The 20565-nt window shown below is 39.9% G+C and overlaps 1 protein-coding gene and 1 long non-coding RNA gene across 2 annotated transcripts in view; both read left to right on the top strand.

Moving 5' to 3' along the window:
- The window catches only part of LOC129438917 (sialic acid-binding Ig-like lectin 14), a 52628-nt gene that overhangs the window by 15183 nt on the left and 16880 nt on the right, over positions 1-20565 (top strand). The window lies entirely within an intron of this gene.
- On the top strand, positions 14528-16592 carry LOC129438919 (uncharacterized). The gene is made up of 3 exons (XR_012367484.1): positions 14528-14825; positions 15142-15211; positions 16239-16592. It is a non-coding gene; the product is annotated as an uncharacterized lncRNA (long non-coding RNA).

Genomic DNA, 20565 nt, shown 5'->3' with positions numbered 1-20565 from the left:
TGCATGTTTTTACAGTTAAGTAATCATGGTTAGGGTTTTAATGACGCGCTCACATTAATGGCATCAGTTTTAAGAAGGTTGCGGTCATTACGGCGTTGCTCTTGTTCTTTTTTTGTCCACCCATCAAGTGACTTGTTATAATGAGTAAAAAATTAACAAATAAAAAAATGAGTAAACTACTGCCCCGCCCCCCGATAATATCGTGTATCGCCGATCTCACAGGCTGACGATAGGACGATCTAAAAAAATAGGGCATATCGCCCAACACTAATGCACGCCATGCCCGTTTAACTTAAAGGCACACTCCACGAGAAGCATAGCATCCTCTTGGGCATTGGCTCACGGTTCCTCGCTGTAAGACATATGTAGAGCTGCAGGCTGGGCAACACCTTACACATTTACTAGGTTTATAATGTTTGTGTAAAGCCAATTTCCTTCCATGTTCTCACCTCAAAACGGTAGAAACAATGAGAGCCCCTGCTCGTGTTTCAGCTTGCAATCAGTGGAGTAAAGACTAACCCTAATTTTTCCCCTCAGCAGAGGTCTCTCTGCAGTCTCTATACATGTGTAGTCTCATTAGTAGTAAAACCCTCTGTGGTTATTCTATATTATAATCACCACCTAAGAGACCTCAAAGAGATGTGGCTCCGCAGCTTTCCCAACTACCGCCCAGGTAGGTACGCTCCCCACTTTTATCTAAGGTTACTTTAGTGGGTTCAAAAAGCAGTGACCGGCCTCTCTGCATAAAACCCATCCGCCTACTCTAAAAACTAGGGGTGAAAGGTTTATGCAGGGCACTAGGAGGGGCAGCACCCGTGGCGTAGTGACAGAATGAAAGGCGTCTTTGCTGCTTATGTAACCCTTGTTCCCTGAAGGAAGGGAACGTAGACGTCACGTCCCATCGCCACGGTCTGCGGTACACTCTAAAAAAACAAACGGTGCTATATAGCACCAAAACTGTTGATTTGAATCGTAACCATAGAAGAACCGTTTTTAGTGCCATATAGCACCGGTGAAGCACCTGTGTAGAACCATATAGGGGTCATATAGCACCACTATAGCACCACATTTGGTTCTACATAGCACTATATGGTTCTACACAGGTGCTTCACTGTTGCTTCACCGGTGCTATATGGCACTAAAAACGGTTCTTCTATGATTACGAGCAAAGAACCACTTCTGGTGCTATATAGCGCCGTTTGTTTTTAGAGTGTACCACTGCTGAGTTGACTGGGCATTAGATGCAAATATTGCATGCCAGCATTCATTGGCTCTTTGTAAGGTGCTTGAAGCATATTGGTGTCTCTAAGAAAGTTCCCAATACGTCGGTCATGATGTGACGTCTCCATTCCCTTCCACCAGGGAACGAGGGTTACACAGAGTCGTATAATAAGAGAGTTACGACACTCACATAGACGTCCGTTGTAAGAATGGAATGCGGAAGTAACAGCGTGTCATGGAGTGACGCATAGTTACAAAAGCAGCACTGAAGCCCATTCATTTCAAATCGATTAAATTACCGTTTCTCTTTACATTTTCAGACATTTTTTATGAATATAGTCAACAGAGATATTTTATGAACTCTGCTGTAGGTAATGATTATCGTTAATAATAACTAGTAAAATTTTTATATTTAAATGAGTTGTGTATAATGTGTGAATAATATAGATTTAATGGTTTAATATTTTATTACTGGTGGCCATCTACTTTATACTTATCTTTTTTATATATTACGAGTAACACTAGGGGGCAACAGCGACAAGCTAAATGCCTTATAAGAAAGTCACACTGCTTCACAATGCTGCTATGTGTTTCATTGTGTTTGGCAAGTAATACGAGTGATATATCCTCAAAAATCATGTATAATTATATTAACATTTAATGTGTACTATAAATACAATTAAATATGAATTTAGTGTGTTTCTGTTAAGCTTCACTGTTACAAATAACTGCGTTGGCGATCTTTTTTGTGATTTTAATATAGTAAAAGTGTAGGAATTATGTTTTTAGCAGATTGATCAGCCATTTATATAGCCACATTTTTGCTACAAAAATAAAAGATAAACTGTGTTGCTGTAGTTGGTATAGATAACCACAGTTATCTTTGGGTCACCATCAACTGTTTATCTTTATTAACTGATTTACTGTATTTCTATCACTCCCTAGTAAAAAACTTTATAAACATAGTAAGTATAGTGATCAATTCACGTTACAAGCTAATATTTACCTAATATAGCTGAAAACCTATGCAAACAGATTGACAGCCCTGCTTGGTTTGGAACTGTAGAAGGCTACATGAATCACGTGACCGCGCGGCGGCGAGATCAAAGCGTTTCGTAACTCTTATTATACGTCTCTGGGGTTACATACGTAATTGAGACATTAACTTATAGGCTATATGGGATACATGGGATTACTCAGAAAGTTGTGATGTTGTGAAAGTTGACATCTCAGTGAAACACTAACTAACTCTTGTCAGTATTTTATCTCACTCAGATCCTCCATATAATGTAAATGTGAAGAGTAACTCGTTGGTGAAAGAGAACACATCTGTTGAACTGATCTGCTTCTGTGACAGTAATCCACCTGCTAGTTTTCAGTGGATTTGTTTAAATGGATCTGTGTTGGCAAATTGACCCACCCAGGGCCGCCTTAACCTAATGTGAGGCCCTGGGGCTGAGAGGTTTTGTAGGCCCCCCCATCACCTCGATTTATAGAATCATTTTTTAAAGTGTAGGTAATCTACATCACAAAATGCATTAGTTTCTTTCAAGACATTCAAGAGTTTTCCCTCTTTGACCCAGAAAACACCATAATAGTATTAACATATCAATGAGCCTATTTGAGCATAAACACAAGACACTTTATTTAACAACCACACACAGCAACTTGTGGTGATAATAAAACCAAAATGTGTGAAAGTATATATGTTTGTCACAGGTCGGGGCGCACCACAGACTGTAACAAGCCACGCCCCTTCCTAGTTTCCACCTCGAGGAGGTCCCAAAGCCACCCCAATGACCAGACAGACAGAGTATGCAGGTATAATTAAAAATAACTTTATTTAAATTATTTAAAATACTAGGGGGAAGGGGAAAAAGGGTAAATTAAAACTGGCTTCTAGCCTCCAGGAATGGATTCCGTGTAGGGCGAGGGGACGGGGCTCATTTACTATGGCCTTCTTGAACCCGTGGTGCCCTCCACTTCTCCTGGAGGCAGAATATGAGAGACACAATTAGTGGTTTGATCCAGGAAATAATCGCTACCTGACACTGGATACTGCAGGGGTCGACGGGGGTGCACCCAACCCTCTGTCGTCCTCTATGTGTCTGATGCTCTTCTCTCTCTCGCCCCTTTAGGGTCTCTGCGGTGGGTTCAAATGGACACTTCCTGGCCGACGAGGGCAGTTCAACGTGGTGGGATTCCTTGCTGTACAAGGAGGTGAGTATTTCACGGGTTACTAAGACTTCCGCTTTTCTTCCTCAAAGTCGTGCTGTAAGTTATACACAAGACTAGGATTCTCCTTTCTTCCTCGAACACAATGGTTTCTCACCCAACGTTTATGTCACAGGTAGGGGTGGACCCAGATGTTAATAAGGTCACGCCCCTTTCTCCACCTCGAGGAGGTTCCCAAAGCCACCCCAATGACCAGACACACACAGTAAGCATAATATTAAAATACTCTTTATTTAAATTACTTAAAATAAAATAAATAGGGGAGAGAGGAAGGGGAACTTAAAACAACGGCCTCTTCAGGCTCTCGTTATCTCCCTGGCAGGGCTTCACACAGTTCCTTTTTCAGGTCGTTCACTCGCTCTCTTTCTTCTCTTTCCACAGGCATCGTCTTGGACACAAAAGCACAGTTACTCTGCTTTGGACGGTTCTCACCTCTTGGCTGGGCTTAGCGTACCGTAAGTACAGGCTTCCTTGATTTCTCCTCAGATTATTCACTCTCTCTCCTCTTCTCTCCACAGGTATCGACTTGGACACAAAAGCACAGTTATTTTGCTTTGAATGGCTCTCACCTCTCAGCTGGACACAGCGTACCGTAAGTACAGTTTTGTTTGCTCTCTCCTCAGGTTATTCACTCTCTCTCTGCTCTTCTCTCCGCAGGTATCGACTTGGACACAAAAGCACAGTTATTTTGCTTTGAATGGCTCTCACCTCTCAGCTGGACACAGCGTACCGTAAGTACAGGTTTCTTTGCTCTCTCCTCTGGTTATTCACTCTCTCTCTGCTCTTCTCTCCACAGGTATCGACTTGGCGGAGCGTCCGATGGGGTAAGTAATCCCTACGTGGCGTCGGGGACGTACCCTCTCGACGGCTGTGCGGTGGCATGGGGGTGGGATAACTCAACGTCTCACCGGGCCGAGCGCTGCCCTTTCCTCGCTAACGTCAGGCGTTCGGACTCTGGACAGGGGCGCCCCTTTGTAGAGGCCACGGGACGATGGAATCGCTTCACCTCTCTCTCTGCAACAACACTACGTATGTAAGTTAAAATGTCAATGATAATAGCCCCAAATCGTACTCACACCGCTGCTGCTTCTCCAGCTCTTTGCTGCCACTCTTCGCACCCGCCGCTGTCTAGGCGGGGAAAAGATCGTCCCGGGGCACCGTGCTACTTTCGGAGCTCTGAAGCACGCTCACAACATATGCTGTATAGGATCAAGCTTAGGCCAGCAGCCTCTTTGTCTTCCCTTAACGAAGTGCGTGAAGGCGGGGGTCTGTCATATACAGCACCACGTCAAAATTAAGGGTTTTCACAGCACAAAGACTCACCCACCACACTCAGTGTACAAAAAGGACACCCGTCTTCCTTCACTTCACTTTGGTCAGATCTGGCGGTGAAATATGCGTTCCAGCTAGTGGTGTCGTCGTTGTGACTGCTTCAATAAATATTCCTTCGGCTCACCCACCACGCTATAATAGGGGTAGGGCCGCCCTCCTTCTCCTGGAGGAATCTAACATACAGCCAGATCAATACACAGGACACTTTCAACTTGTTCTTGGTACTCACAACAATGCCGTTTCCACTCCCCGTTTTCTCTTGGTCTCAATTCACTAAATATTCCGTTTTCTTCTCAACCTTTAAGGTTTGCGATGTCTTCACAAGCGTACTATTCCAGACAAAAAGCTCTTCAAAAAGGTTCGTTCTCTTCGGGGTGCTCCTTTAAAAGATCCACAGCTTGCCTTTCTTTCACCTCCTGTGGCTCTGTCCTCTTTCCGCTTGCTTCTAGCAATCCCCGGATCAACAGAGCCTTCGGTCTCTTCAAAAGGTGCGTGTCCTTACTCTGCCTTTGGCAAAGGAGCTTTCCCCATGTCAATCGCTCTCGTGCCCGACCTCCTCTTTGTGTTCCTGCAGAGCTATTTATTCCCCTCTCACACAGCCTCCAATCACCATCCGCTTCATAATGTCTTTCACCTGTGGCTCGTAGAGCCCTAATTTCGTTGCCCTGGAAACCAGGAAGTGAGAGGGTCCGTCTTTTAATGCGGCCCGGTGGGAAACCTTCCGGGCGGAACCAAACTTCCCTAACTTTGGTTCCGCCCCCGAAAAGATCGTCACCTTGTGACATTTACTCTGGGACAGTGGACTTTCAGGACGACAGTCTTACACAGTGTACCTTCGATTTACAGGCCTCCAGAAGGCAGAGGTAGCACACAGCCTACCTGAGGCTCCTTGGATATCGAGAGGACGTCGGGTATGGCCGTGCGGAGCCGGGCGCTTCCCTAGCTCCCCCTCCTTCCCTAGCTCCCCTTTGTATTTCCAGAGCTCCTTTTGTACTACTTCTCTTCTCTTCAGTGGCCTATCATCAATCACTTTGCTTATTGTGTACACCTGTGTCCAATGCGGTCTGATTTGCCTCTCGGAAAACACAGGAAGTTCCTGTGTTTGTGGTTAGTCTTCCGGGCAGAACCCATCGTCGGGCGAAACCAATCTTCCCAACTTTTGGTTCCGCCTCAACCAAAACGTCACCCTGTGACATGTTTATATATCTTTAGGTTTATATAGTTTTTGGAATATACACATTTGTAGAAAATTGCCACTCACTAACTAAATGCTCACCACAGTTTTAAAAATATAAGAAGTTAAAGTTAGTTTTGAAGTGAAAATGCATTAATGATAACAAAAGATAAGTCTTTATAGACAGAATCTTGTTTTTTAATCAGTTATTTATTTTGTAGGCTATTAAAGATATAGTATGCATTGTATTTAGGAATTATGCATACATAAGCATGTAAAACGAACAAGTATGAATATGCACAAAACAGACAGGAACATACCTGTATATAAGATCTTTAGATAAGGAGATTATAAATATGAATGGTGCTATCAGGGGATGATCATTTGAGATGGTCTTGTCGCTCTTTACTTTCTTAGACTTGCACCTTTACCGTTGCATCATCTTTCTAAACTAACAGACGTGTGTACTGTGAGCTAACGTCGTGTCAAAATACATCGCTCCAGCTGCGCACGCGTCACTGATATATACGCGAGTAAACTTAAACTTTATAACAACTAACAGCATTATGTGTGGGAACTCCTTTCTTTATTTGGCGGCACAGTTTCTTGCGCACGGTTGGAGAGACTTCTGCATGCCAGAGACTCGCACGAAAGAGAGAGAGACCTGCACCTCAAGAGTGCTTATTATGAAATTTCAAAAATTACTCTTTCATTTGTTGGTGGATTATTTCCCGTTTTTTGTCACAATCAGGAATGCCAAGTTGACAACGCACATTTAATTACATTCCGCGGAATAGAAAATTCTGTTACGTCTGACATTTTATTTCACTGTAAGTTACCACAGACCAATCAGCAGCCTAACGTGCAATTGATTGACAGAAAACCTGACAAGTGACAAAACAATATGACATTTTTAGCTCATCATGAACGCGAACATGGGAGGCCCCTGGGCTTCAGCCCAGGTAAGCCTGTGCATTAAGGCGGCCTTGGACCCACCTATAAACTGATTCATGTGTCCCGGTATACTAAAGTCATATCATGCACCACCAGTAACACAGAGGGAAAAAACAGCTCCAGCCCTCAGAGGATTAATGTGTTGTGTAAGTATGATGTACTATACATGAAGTGCCTCAGTTAAAAGAGTATAATAGTATTCTCTGTCTGTCTATCTATTTATTATAGATCCTCCTGAGATAAAAAATGAGTCTTTCTGCAAATCAGAGCCTCTTACAGTCTGTGTTTGTATCGTGGACTCCAACCCACCCAGTGAAATCAAGTGGTTTGGTCCTTCGGCAGCTTTCCCCATTTCTAGCACTGAACAAAATGGTTTTCTTACCATCCTTACCCTTCAGGGGTGGCTAAATTTCCCTAACGTTGTCCCATGCTCTGCCAGTAACAGTGAGGGAAACTCTGTCATAACTATCCAAGTGAATTTTCATGGTGAGACTTTATATCCAAACGTGTTGAAGTTTTTCAATGTTTGATGAACATATATAATAATTTTAAATGTTTTCTCTTTTTTACAGGCATGATCATATATATTGCAGTTGCCACAGCTGATGTTTTAGTTATTTTAGTGGTTATTTCAGTTTGTGTAGCCAAAAAACACTGGTAAGAATCTCTCTCTTTCTCTCTCTCTCTCACTCACTCACACACACACACACACACACACACACACACACGCACGCAAAAGACATAAAATTGATGACATTTACATAAACCACCAAGAGGACCCACATAAAATCCGGGGGGTAGGTACAAATGTTTTGCTTTAATGCAGGAGTCCTGCGTGCAGTTTGTGAGCAGTTTGACAGTTCATTTGATGTTTATTAACACTTTAATTGAGGTGTTGCTTTAGGTGGCAACTTGTGTTTAAAGTTTTGTTTGCACTAACAGCAGAGAAGCCACTTTCCAAATGTACTTTTTATCTTGTTGATCAGTGTGATGACGGACACTTGCCATGTGAGCCAGATGAAGATGAAGAAATCTACACTAACACATAAAAATAAATACAAGCATTATACCGAATGTTTAAAGTAGGGATACACCGAATCCAGATTTTTTGGGTTCAGCCGAATACCGAATCCACTGTTTAAGATTCGGCCGAATCTGAAACCTAATCCTACTTGCATCCTTATTCCATTAACACAGTAAAACACATTATTGAAGTAAACAACGTCCACAGCAGTGTATTTTTCATTTTATTTAATTTTAACTGTAAAGAAAAGGATAGGCAACATTATGCCAGGATGACAAGTTGGAAAAACTATTTTGACAATTACCATAAGCCTATGCATAATGTAGGCGATGCGTTGGACACGCTCGTTTTTCCAATAAGCATGCAGCTAGCGGGTTTTTTCTGCGCTAAAAACCGGCGCTCGAGTTTTTTCCGCGCTCGGCGCTGAAAGCAGAGAGTTCAAAAATATTCAACTTTGAGTGAAAAGCTCCGCTCGTCAATGTCAGTTTTCACACGGCCATCCAATTACAGTGGAGGAGGGGCGGGACATTACCACAACAACCAACCGACTCACAGCTGAAGCATCACAGCTACCAAGCGCTCGGCTGAAAAACAGCTGGCATGCGGCGTCCTCAAGGCTTTTTTAAGGCGCGTTTAAGTTATGTTTTGGTGTGTCCAGTCCCTAAGGCTCACCGAAAGAAAAAGCTCATCTCCACATCAGCACCCGATGTGTGTAATCAACGGCCGTGTGACGTCGACCAGCGTAGCGCAAGCCTAGGGTTCGGTGGGAAAAAATCTAGGATTCGGCCGAACCCGAACCCCGTCAAAAAGCCCAGTATTCGGCCGAATCCGAATCCTGGATTCGGTGCATCCCTAGTTTAAAGAGTAACCTAATGGCTAAATCTGTTGACATTATACTTACATTTCATGTTATTATGTCTGCATGTGCTAAATAATTTTATTTTATTGTGCTAAATACAATTGAAATATTGAATGAATGTATTGTTATTTCATGGTATTGGTTTAAAAACATAAAGTTAAAGCAGTGCCTCACGACATGCAATTACTGTGCAATTTATTTCTAACAAAATAAAAATAATAAATAACATATTTTCAAGTGTGTGTTTGTATTCTAAGTTTAACTAATTTGTTGGCATGGCAGACATAGCATCAAGTTTCTTATTATCAGGATATTCACGTTTCAATACTGCGACATAGTTACCAAAACAGTTCTGTTTTGAGGGCAAAAGTTTCATTTCAGATTTCTCATAATTGTTACTTTCATTAAGTGAAACTGTGAGCAATAAATTAATCTAGACTTTCAATTTAACATATCAGTGAAAACATCACATAGACATCCATTGTTTTCATATGAAGCTAGTGGGTATGTTCACATAAATCTACCCTTCTAACCAATTTTGCTAATAAGATGAATAACTAATAATTTGCGTTAAAGGAATAGTCTACTCATTTTCAATATTAAAATATGTCATTACCTTAACTAAGAATTGTTGATACATCCCTCTATCATCTGTGTGCGTGCACGTAAGCGCTGGAGCGCGCTGCGACGCTTCGATAGCATTTAGCTTAGCCCCATTCATTCTGTGGTAATAACATAACATATTTTAAAATTGAAATTGAGTAGACTACTCCTTTAACAACCAGGCCATGTGTCCTTTACAAGGTGTAACACTGATCCATAGTGGTTGCTGGAGGAACTGTTAAGATTATTTTTGATGCAAACAGTTGTTTCGCGTTCCTTAAAAAGTTTTGTAGGGTGTAGCAAATGGCTCGGAGTCAGATTGAGGCCATTTGGCCTCTGGATCGTAAACAGCCCTAAAATTGTGACTTTAGATAACCCTGTGTCCTGATAACACAATCACCCAGATATCTACCACCTATCAGGGGTGTAAAATGGGCAACAATTAAAACAAATGCAGTCTTCAAAAGAGGTTCAAAGGAATTCCACCATTCTGACCATTGCCAGAGACACAGCAGGGGGCACAGACGATATGTCTGTGATGAAACCACATTTAAAGATCACAATGAGCTGTTTAAATGTATATATATGTTATATCCCTTTACTGCATGATCATGTATGTGTGATGTAACTGTGTGTTAACACTTTAGTTAGATTTTGTTCACTGTAGCGTGGTTCATATCTTAGGTATGAAATTATTATTCAACGTGATCTTAAACCCATGTCTTGTCTAGTATCAAATTAATCTACTCTTTATTTCCCAATCATTTCTATGTATCATATTACCATAAGCCGCATCAATGTCATTTAGTATCGATTTGAAGAGTTATGGAAACAAAGTTTTATCATTATGCAATTACGCAAATGTGATGTCTGAAAGAACAAAGGCTTGTTTCCCCGCGCGACCGAACACTTCACACATAACACCCAAAATGGGCTGGGCGTGTGAAAGGTCAAAATGGCCTATCGCCCAAGCCATCATTGCTCAATAGCTCAATTTGCTCAATAGCTCAATTCGCTCAATTCGATCAATTCGCTCAGTATCTCAGTCAGTGGCTTAGTTCACTCATGAGCGCTCAATCGCCCAGTTACTCAGGTTACCCGTCAGCGCAGTTTGGAAACTCGCTGAGACTCACCCAGAGTCCCTCGGATTCATCATCTTTTCTCTGAGCCCTGTCTCTTCAGGACAGTTTTTCCTGGCTTTGCGCTAGAGTTCGGAAAACCCAGCGGACCAATCCGCCCTACGAAACAACTTAACGGACTTCCATCTTAAACGAACACACCTGGATTCTCTCTCTCTCTCCTTGCTCGCACCGCGAGCATAAGAAACTTCGCACCGCATCACAAAGAGCCAAACGCAAGTATAAACTCGTCTTACTCGCTGATGTTCAAGCTTTACCCCTTATGAAAATTAAGGCGATCCTTAGAGATTATTCGATGGTTTGTGCAGATGTTAAGCAATAGTGCTATTGCCAATCTTTCACTCTCTCTAGTTATTTTCAATAATTTCTTTCTCATCTATGTTTTATGTTATTGTATGTGTGTATGTTTAGTTAGTCGTTATGTGTACTTCGTTTTCTAGTTAATAAACCGGTTTTGCATTTTCACAATTGAGTTGTTTCTGTGTTCAATGCTCATGAAATTAAAGTCACTATTTCTGCCTTTTGATCCAGCTACACGCTGCGAGTAGCACTGTATATCAGTGAGAAGGTTAATTTTAAAGGCCAGGAAATTAACATTTCTTAGACGTTAATATACGATTATGGATATATGTCTTCGGTGGACGAACATATTAATTAATTGTTATTATTAATTCTGCTACGCCAGGTAAAACCTGATAAACTTGTATAATTAATTACAGTTAATTATACATAATATTCCCTTTTGAGCTAAAATCTAAGATTCCCTTGGGAATCCCCGTAGTGTTTCGGTCGGAGGTTCATAGTGTTTCAAATAACGTTATTTCCCTCCTCCCGCTAATTCGCTACAAGGGACAGAACAAGTCTAACAAGAGAATATCAAACAGCACATTACCGTTGATGTGTCTTTAACATGCAGGTGAGCTCAGGGGCGCCGTAAGGGGGGGAAAAGATAGGACGATTCTAAGGGCCCATGAACTTTTGAGGGCCCCAGCCAAGGACTGTGCCGCAAACGCAACCCCCTTAAACTGAGCCCTCTTAGCTCCGCCCCGTCTTTACTCTGCGTGTTAGCGCCGTCTTCAATCCACGGTCTCACAGTGCGCGTGAACTTCAGAAGAGAACAAGGTGTGTGTATTTACTGCTATTTGCTATGATATCTGCATATGTGCACTTCCTTACTATAAATGCAGTTTACACAATGTGACGCCGGAGCAATACAATGCAGTTTTCTTTCCAATGGAAAGTCTTCGCTCTGTTCACCTCAGTTTAAAAATAAACAATGTGATTTACGTTCCCTGTTTTGTGTTATGATTCTAAGGCGAAGTCAGCCCTTATAAGCTGTTTTAATTAACGTAGCCCGTATAAGCTAATTAACATAAACTAGAAATGCGATCGGAAATGCGAATGTTTTGTAACGCAATATGCCAAGGAAGGATTTTTATGCAGTCGTGAATCAAGTTGATTGTGATAAAACTGAAATGCAACGAAGGCTAATTAGTCCAGTTATGTATATTAAAGCTTCTCACCTTGCAACAGCTTTAAGAAATCAATGGAAATCTATGTTGTAATCTGCCATAGTTGTCATTCATTTTATTCTAAGTCCCGTTGATTAAAAAACTGTCTGAAGAATCATTTAATAACAGTATAGCTGTTTTCTCAAGTTCACAGTTTCAATCATCTGTCATTATTTTTGCTTTACTGAAGCTGCTGGTGTGTGAAACTTGTTCTTTAATAAATAATGCTAATAATTATAATACAGGCTTTGGTCAAGCATTTTTGACCTAGTCTTATTTGAGGCATAAGGTAAATGTATAGAAAAGATGCATTGTTGTTGTTCGCCAGTGTCAGCGCCACGAGCGGGCCCTAGGGGGCATGGCCCGGCCACTTGAGTCACTGTGCCCCCTTACTTCTCAAAATAACAATGAACTTAATAATTTAAAAAATGTGCTGCAAATACATTTGGTTATACAATGAATACTGAATAAAATTCGGAGTATAATTAATAAAAAATAATAATTAAAATACTAACCCACAATGTTTAAGAATGTGGGGCTTGTAGTGCAGACCGTGCTGAACTCTGGGTAATGTAGTCGAGGAGCGCTGTGTTCGCATGTGCGTTGTTAATAGGGATACACAGAAGGAAATACGAGCTGTTTTCATGTTTATCTCAAGTTTATTTGCAAGTTTTGCCCTGCCACCCGGGTGTTCAGATGATGTAAACCTGATAAGAAAGCGATGGAGACTGTTTCGTTGGAAATAAAAAAAATGTGCTTCGGAACCACATTGTCTGCTCATCACTGCGTGTAAACAAACCCGAGTGAACTGTTACAATTACCGTCACGATAGCCGAGGCAGATGATAAAAAGGTAACAAATGCTAACATAGTCAGCCAGTTACATACACGCAGCCACTACATTTGAACAACACAAATTCTTAAAGGTATCCCCAGTGTTTTGTCTGCACTGAAAGTTACTGTCACGCTCGGGGGCTCAATCGCCAACTCATTTTCTGTCTAAATAATGTATAATACTTGTAAGTCTTGGCATTTGAGCAAGACGAAGAAATTTCGCGACAAATAAAAGGACCTTCTTAAAAAGTTTTAAAAAGTCCTCTCGTCGCCTGCAGCTCTTCTGAAGGTAAACGCATAGTTCATTCTGGTGTTAGATATGTCAGTAACATTGTTTTCTTTTGCTGTTATTTGGTTATGTACTGGTCTTTATTATTTGCGTGAGTTATCCAGTCTTGCACTTTAACGTCATTATAAGTTATGGTTTTACTATAGTGAGGGATTTATTTGCGACAACAACTTGGCTGGCTGTATCAATCCTGCTAATTTCACGGCTAGTTGCTATATGTGTAAATATATAGACATATCATTTTGATTTGATGTCTTTTATTAGCTTATTTTTAAGAAATGCAAACATTCTGGCAAAACGTTTCCAGACGCGTTAAAACAAGTTAAAAGTCAAAAGAGGAACATTCGGTTTAATCATTGTAAATACAATCTCATATACGTTATTAATTATGCATATTTATTCTGTATTAATTCGTAGGTATTAAACTGCCCCTGTTAACGTGACTCGCTCGCACTCGCAGTACCCGGGTGAGGCTGTGTTTCAGGCGGTTGTTCAAGGAATAAAATACCTTTGAATGTTGCGACTGGCCAGTGGCCAATCAGTACCAAGCATTTTACAGTGCCATGTAGTAATAATAATAATAAAATAATAAGATGAACCAGGTGCCCCACCAGTAAAATAGGAGGCCCCCTCATTCTGTATTCTCTGGCGCCGACACTGTTGTTCGCCATTTTTAAATGTTACAATGTCATTGGTGTGTGTAACAGCTCAAGTACACAGTATGTCACTGAGACTGTCTGTGAAAATCAGACTAAAGTCTCAAATCTTATTGTGAAATAAAAAGCATCACAGTTTAATTTCAAGCATTAATTTCACTATGATTTCAAACGCTGACATGGCATTACTCAGTCAACATTAAAGATATCAAGTTTATATTTTCACAAAATGTTCTTTACATTATGTAGGATGAATTTATGTGGGAAACAGTAAATCACAAATAAATACTTCAGCTGGGTTTTCACAGGCATGGTCACATTTATCTTTTTTGAAAAATGTTGCATTTTCTCTGAATATTCGATGAATGTACTGTATTTTTCAATTAAATTTACATTGCACAATAAATTATCTTAGCTGCAGACATTGTAGGTGTCTATAAATACTTATAATTGTGGTCATAACAATAGCAAAATAAATAGTTCTGCATTATTAAATTACAGACAAAGATTTTGAATAGCTACAGTAGGTTGGTAGCGGCGCCCCTGGGTGAGCTGATCATCTACTTGCACAACAGGAAGTAAGACCAAATGTGTGAAAGCCACCCTGACTCGCATGTAAATGTTCTTCTCTACAATCGGGGTAAGGATGACGAAAAGCCCCCTTATTATTGAGAAGACAAATTGCGTGTTCAACAGCAATAGCAGCAAGTGTTTCACTAGGCTATTTAGAAATTGCAGAATGATAGGTTTAATGTTTTTTTGCTTAAAGATGTTGATAAGGGAGCACTTATTCTGCACTTGTCAGTATCTACTGATGTATTTTATTTACCACTAAAGAGTCTATTAGAGTCACTAACAGATAATAGGAAGTTCAAGGCTTTTGATTTTACTAAGACAAATGTCATGCTGCGGCAGAAAGGAAGTAACTTATATATCTCTTTAGCTCTACGTCTTCTGCATATCAGCTTGGGCACAGTTTAAGAACACACTGTAAGGTATGTGACAGCGATGCCAAGGTTTACCTCTTTTACTGCAACCTCCTACTTTTATTTGACTTACTACTTATGCACTGCTGATGTCCATTTACTGTAAAAAAATTACAATGACTTTAAAGGTTCACACTTTTGTTAATAATAATAATAATACTCAGTGGTGATTTGTGACTGTAAGTGTAAAAAGACTGGGATACATAATTGATATTAAGTGCTGATTTAGTACTTAAATGCTGGGTTATTTTCAACCCAGCATTGGGACAAAAAAGGACAGGTTTAAGTAACCCAGAAAATTGACAAAATCCCCTTAAATTTCCAGGTGCTCAATTCTGATGTGAAGATGGTGGTTTTCCTAAACAGTTTTTTTGCATTTGTTCTCTACCTAAGAGGTAAGTAAATTAAATTAGGCCTGTGAAATTTATCTTTTTATTTATTATTGAGACTTATTAAGTAAGTTAAAACACGTCTGGTTTGATTAATGGGTGAAAAATCCATCCATGGGTGAAAAATCTCACATTTAACTCCAAAATCTAAAATAGCAAAGTGAATCATTCCTGACAGGAATGGGTGTCTGTTAAGCAAAAACTATTATGTGTACAAGTAATGACCAAGATGCACGTCTGGACCTACACTGCAAAAAGAAAAGTGTTTAAATGTGATGGTGCTTATCAGATAACCAATAAAGCTGGCATTGTGGAAAAGGCATTCATTGCTAACTAAACAATAGTGTTTCTGTAATTCACTTGGTAAAGTATTGAGTGGACTTTATAGAAAGTGTTTAATGCAGTGGTCTCCAACATGGTGACCGTGGGCACCAGGTGTCAGGAACAAGGGCGGATGAACCCAAGCGCAGGCGATGTCGGGGGTGAACAGGAAACACTTTATTTTAACAAAGACAAAACAAGATCCCATGAGGGGGCGAAACAAACAGGAAACACGAAATACAGACAGAAACACTAAACTGGACTAGACTTGATATTTTACACTTGACTAGATTTACACAGGAAAGTGCAAAGAACACAAGGGCAATAAGTAAGAATTGAAAAGAATAATGCAGCTTTTATGCATTATTCCGTTTTTTGTTATAAGCCAGAAATGACAAGGAGGCGGCCTAATACAAAGTCAATCGACAACTTTTGGCAGGATCGCAGTCTGTGAGTTGCCCACTAAAGCACTTTCTATAAATAGCCTCAATTTTAATATGTATTTATTACATTTTTTAATATTAGCTTTTATGTATGCTAACATTTTAAACAATGATAAAAACATATCAACAAGTAAAGAAAAAGTTTTGAGTAGCTATATAAAGTAAAAGTAGCCCTCCAGATTGTTTTATTAATTGTGGTAGCCCTTTCTCACAAAAAGGTTGGAGACTTCTGGTCTAATGCATAAATGTAAATCTGAATTTCTTCTCAGCATCATCTGCTGGTGTTGACTCTTGGGATGCTGAAATACCCAAATCAGTAGTGGGTCTGTCTGGCTCATGTGTGGTGATTCCTTGTAAGTTCAACTACCCAGATGGAAGGACATACAACGAATTTACAGGAATCTGGTACACAGATAAATATGACATAATCTACCACAAAGAGACTAACAAAATCATCAGCAAATTCAAAGGTCGCACTACTCTTCTTGGTGATCTGCATCACAAAAACTGCACTTTGAAAATCAACTCTTTACAACACAGCGATGCTGGACTGTACATGTTTCGCATCGAGATCAAAGATTTCAACAAGGCCACATTCTTGAAGAGTATTGTTTCTATTTCAGTGAAAGGTACGAGTAGTTGATGGTATCTGAGAGATTACACAGATTTTAATATACTTGCTAAATAACATTTTTGTTTTTAAGCAAAAAAGTTACGGATTGCAGCTTTAATTTGTATAAATGTTTAATACATCACATCGACGTGTCATATAAATAGCTTTAAATATAAAAACTGATTCACCAGATTTACCTGAACAACCCATCATATCTGTGGATAACCAAATGATGTCACAGAAAGATGTAACCGCTACCTGTATTGTGTCATATTCCTGCCCGTCTGACCCACCTCGTCTCACCTGGAGCCACAACGGCACACACACAAGTCAGTCGCTGTCAGACCACGGTCAATGGAGATTAAAATCTTTTCTGACCTTCATACCCTCCAAAGAAGATCATAATAAACCTCTCATCTGCTCTGCAGACTTCAGTGGTGGGAAAAACGTGACCAGCAGCAAAACACTCAAAGTTAAATGTAAGTTGAGAAAAGTTTTTTCCGTCTTAAATGTATATTCCAGTTTACAAACAGTATAAACGGTCTTACACAGTTCACACGTTATAGACCAGGGGTTTTCAGACCAGGGGGCCTCCAGGAGGTTATAGAGGGTACCCAAAAAAGTATTATGTGTTTATCTTTCATGTCTTCCCACATATATCGCAGTATTGTTTTAGTTGCTTTGTATCTTTCTAGTGTGTTTTCCTTATTACAGTGCTCTTTGGCACACTGGGGTTTATAAGGCAGTATACTTGTAAAACTGCTGTGAAACAAGGTTTATTGTCAAAGTTGCTGTATGTACAAATACATTTGATTTGAAAATGTTTCTTTCAGGTTTATACATACAGCATTGTATGCATATCTATTTTAGATTCTCTATATACTGTATATTTGATCATTAACTGTTTATTTTGAATCTGCATCTCTTCCAACAAAATAATATACAAAACATGAACAAATAGGAAATATTTATAATATATAAAGGTCTAGTTGACTGTGACCCCGTGCCTTGTCACTGTTCTGAGTCAGATGTGTTAAAATGTGTTCAACCTCACTCCGGGCTGCGTAGATCCATCAGATGCATGGTGACAAAATTATTGACGTGTCATGCAAATGAGTGGTAAAAACGATCGCACATTTCATTATATTTTTACGGGTGCCCTATGCCCCCGGGTGCAGCTGCCCATGACTAAATCCAGCACTGCACACTTGTGGGCTCGCAATCTACTTGTCTTTCAACATGAAACAACTAACAAGAAAATTTTAACAAGAAATTCCAAATTTACAGGTCTCACATGCGTGGGCCCCTACTGGCTGGTGCCCCAGGGCACTTGCCCTATCCCATCTATGGATAATCCAGCCTTGATTTTAGGAAGGGGTCCCTCTCAAGAGGTTCATATTTGGAGGCCAATAACCCTGTTATAGACTGACAAGAAAACATAAAAACAATGCAATCCTTTATAATAAAAATCCCCAAAAGTAGGTTACAGTATAGCAGAACGTTATTTGTCAATGACACTCATAAAGGATTTTGTGTTAATATATTTGAAGAATTTGTAGAATTTTTGTGGTATTGCAATGTTAAAGTCACAATAAAGCAGAAGCAACTTTTATTTATAATGCACTTTCAAAACCATTAAAATGCACCAAAGTGCTGTCCATGAGTGTAAAACAACTTCAAAATTACACATAAATTCCAATAATTCTAAATAACACAGAACAAAACATCATCACATGACCCCATAAATCAAGCACATAATCACTCACAGTTCCCAGACCCTATCAGATACCAAACGCTTTATAAAATAGATAAGTCTTCAAACCTTTTTTAAAAGTATCCATGCTTGGCAGGGATTTCAGTGATAGCGGCAACTCATTCCAAAGTGCAGGCAGAGGCGTCATGCCCATTCAAACTGAGGGGGCACCTGCCCCCTTGGTTTTTTTGAGCCAATGGATTTTGCATCCAACCTCAAAATGAAATAAGCGTCCAGTAATCTATTATTTGACTTTTAATCTGTTTAATATGCACAATATTATACATTCTGTGCTGCATCCTTGTCACTTTTCGGAGATTTTCGCCGTTTTGATAGTGTTTTGATCATGTTACATTACTTTTATTCTGGCGGCAGCTGGCGCTGCAGTCAGCGCAGCCGCAGACGTCATTAGCGTCTGGGCGCGCTCACGAGCTCTCTGCTGTTGCTGGCTTGCTGCTGCATTTGGCTATCTGAGGAATTAAAACGTGTTAGAAACGCTCACAACATTTCAAACCCCAGTACGGTAATGTGCAGTTAAACTCCTCTGTGTAGAAAATGTATGGTTTTAAATGTCACCGTCTCAATAGCTACGTTTACATGGACACATTTTGCCTTCATCGGATTAAAATCCTTCCGATTAATAAATCCTATCATAGCGTTTACATGAACACTTAATAATGTGATCGGATTGATGTGCGTGTTTATATGACACAAGATTTACATCAGATTTGATCATTTGACATGCGCACATTGCACAAATATAGTTTCACGCTGTTTCAAGATTTGCTATGTGCCTCACTGATTATAAAGCAGCAGCAAAAACACCCACTCACGTGTGCCCAAAAAGCGTATTTTACTTCACGCGGTGCTGCAGGGACCGTTCGCGAGAGCGAGTCCAAACACACGCGTTTGTGGATCAGAGAATAAATCATGGACTGACCGGACAACGCTGTCTTGTATCACTTTATGGGGAATTGGACGGATAATAGGAACAAGATTAACAAGACAATCACTTCTTGTGACTTCCTTAAACAAAACAAACTCGAGTTATTTGCGTCACATGTCATTACAGCAATTCTACGTCATTGCACGTGTGAATATGCTCCACACTCCCGTCCTGTAGGTGGCGGAAATGCACCTTTCAGTGCGTTTGCCAACCGCCATTAAAAAAAGAAAAGTTGGCACATGCGCAGAGCCTCCCAGTTTCAGTTATCCATCCGATCAAGTGTATACCTGTCATTTTGAGCGGATTACAAACGGTATAAACCACCCCTAACAAGCGGATTAGATTTTTAATCAGGCACTTTTTAGTCCGATTGAGGTGTTTACATGGAGCATTTTTATTCAGATTGATCTTTTAAACGGATTACAAATGTCCATGTAAACGCAGCTAATGTTATATAGTAGAGATTCATCTTCTTGCCACAACGCCAAAGTGCGCCAGAGTTCACGCAGGAGGGGAATCTCACATGCTCACATGAGGTTAAATTTAATGCAAAAATCCGTTCCTCTAATAATTTTATCTAAACATATTTTTTAAAATCATTGTTGAACATCAAAACCAATCATGTGGCTATAGCTTATGTCATTTTCGTTGTTTATATACTTTATGGATTTAAAATTAAATAAATTTTATAGGATAATGCAGTTGTTGTGCAAAATGCATTAATGACACAATTAAACAAGCCATTAAGACTTAAATAAAACATGCCGTTTCAGATGTAAATATGATGCAAATGTGTCATTATTCCGATTGGATAGTATTTGATATTAAAGTTAGTCATCACTCTTATTTTGGAGGTTTTTGCATGAAAGCAGGGGTTTTCAGATTGTTAGAAATGTAAGTGACATGGAAAAGACTGAAAGCTCTATAATATTTCGTTTGATGTCTGTGTATGCACAAATTTCTGTGAGCTGTTGACACTGTGCCCCCAAAAAATTGGTGCATGACGCAACAGAGAAGGAGCAATCTCCACTACGCCTCAATCGAGATCGAGGGACAGCTTGCAGCATATTCTGAGAAGAGCGTAATTGACGTTGAGACTGATATGGGATTAACATATCATTTATGTATGTAGGAGCTTGATTGTGTAATGCTTTAAAAACAAAGGTTAACACCTTGTATTGTATTCTGAATTTAACAGGTAACCAATGAAGGTTTATCAATACAGGTGTTATGTGATCTCGTTTTCTGGTATTTGTTAGAAATCTCACTGTAGCATTTTGAACA

This window comes from Misgurnus anguillicaudatus, chromosome 24 (genome assembly GCF_027580225.2).
Source record: "Misgurnus anguillicaudatus chromosome 24, ASM2758022v2, whole genome shotgun sequence".
NCBI classification, from domain to species: Eukaryota; Metazoa; Chordata; class Actinopteri; order Cypriniformes; family Cobitidae; genus Misgurnus; species Misgurnus anguillicaudatus.
The sequence above is the reverse complement of the archived record's forward strand: the minus strand, read 5'-3'. Positions and strand labels throughout refer to the sequence as shown.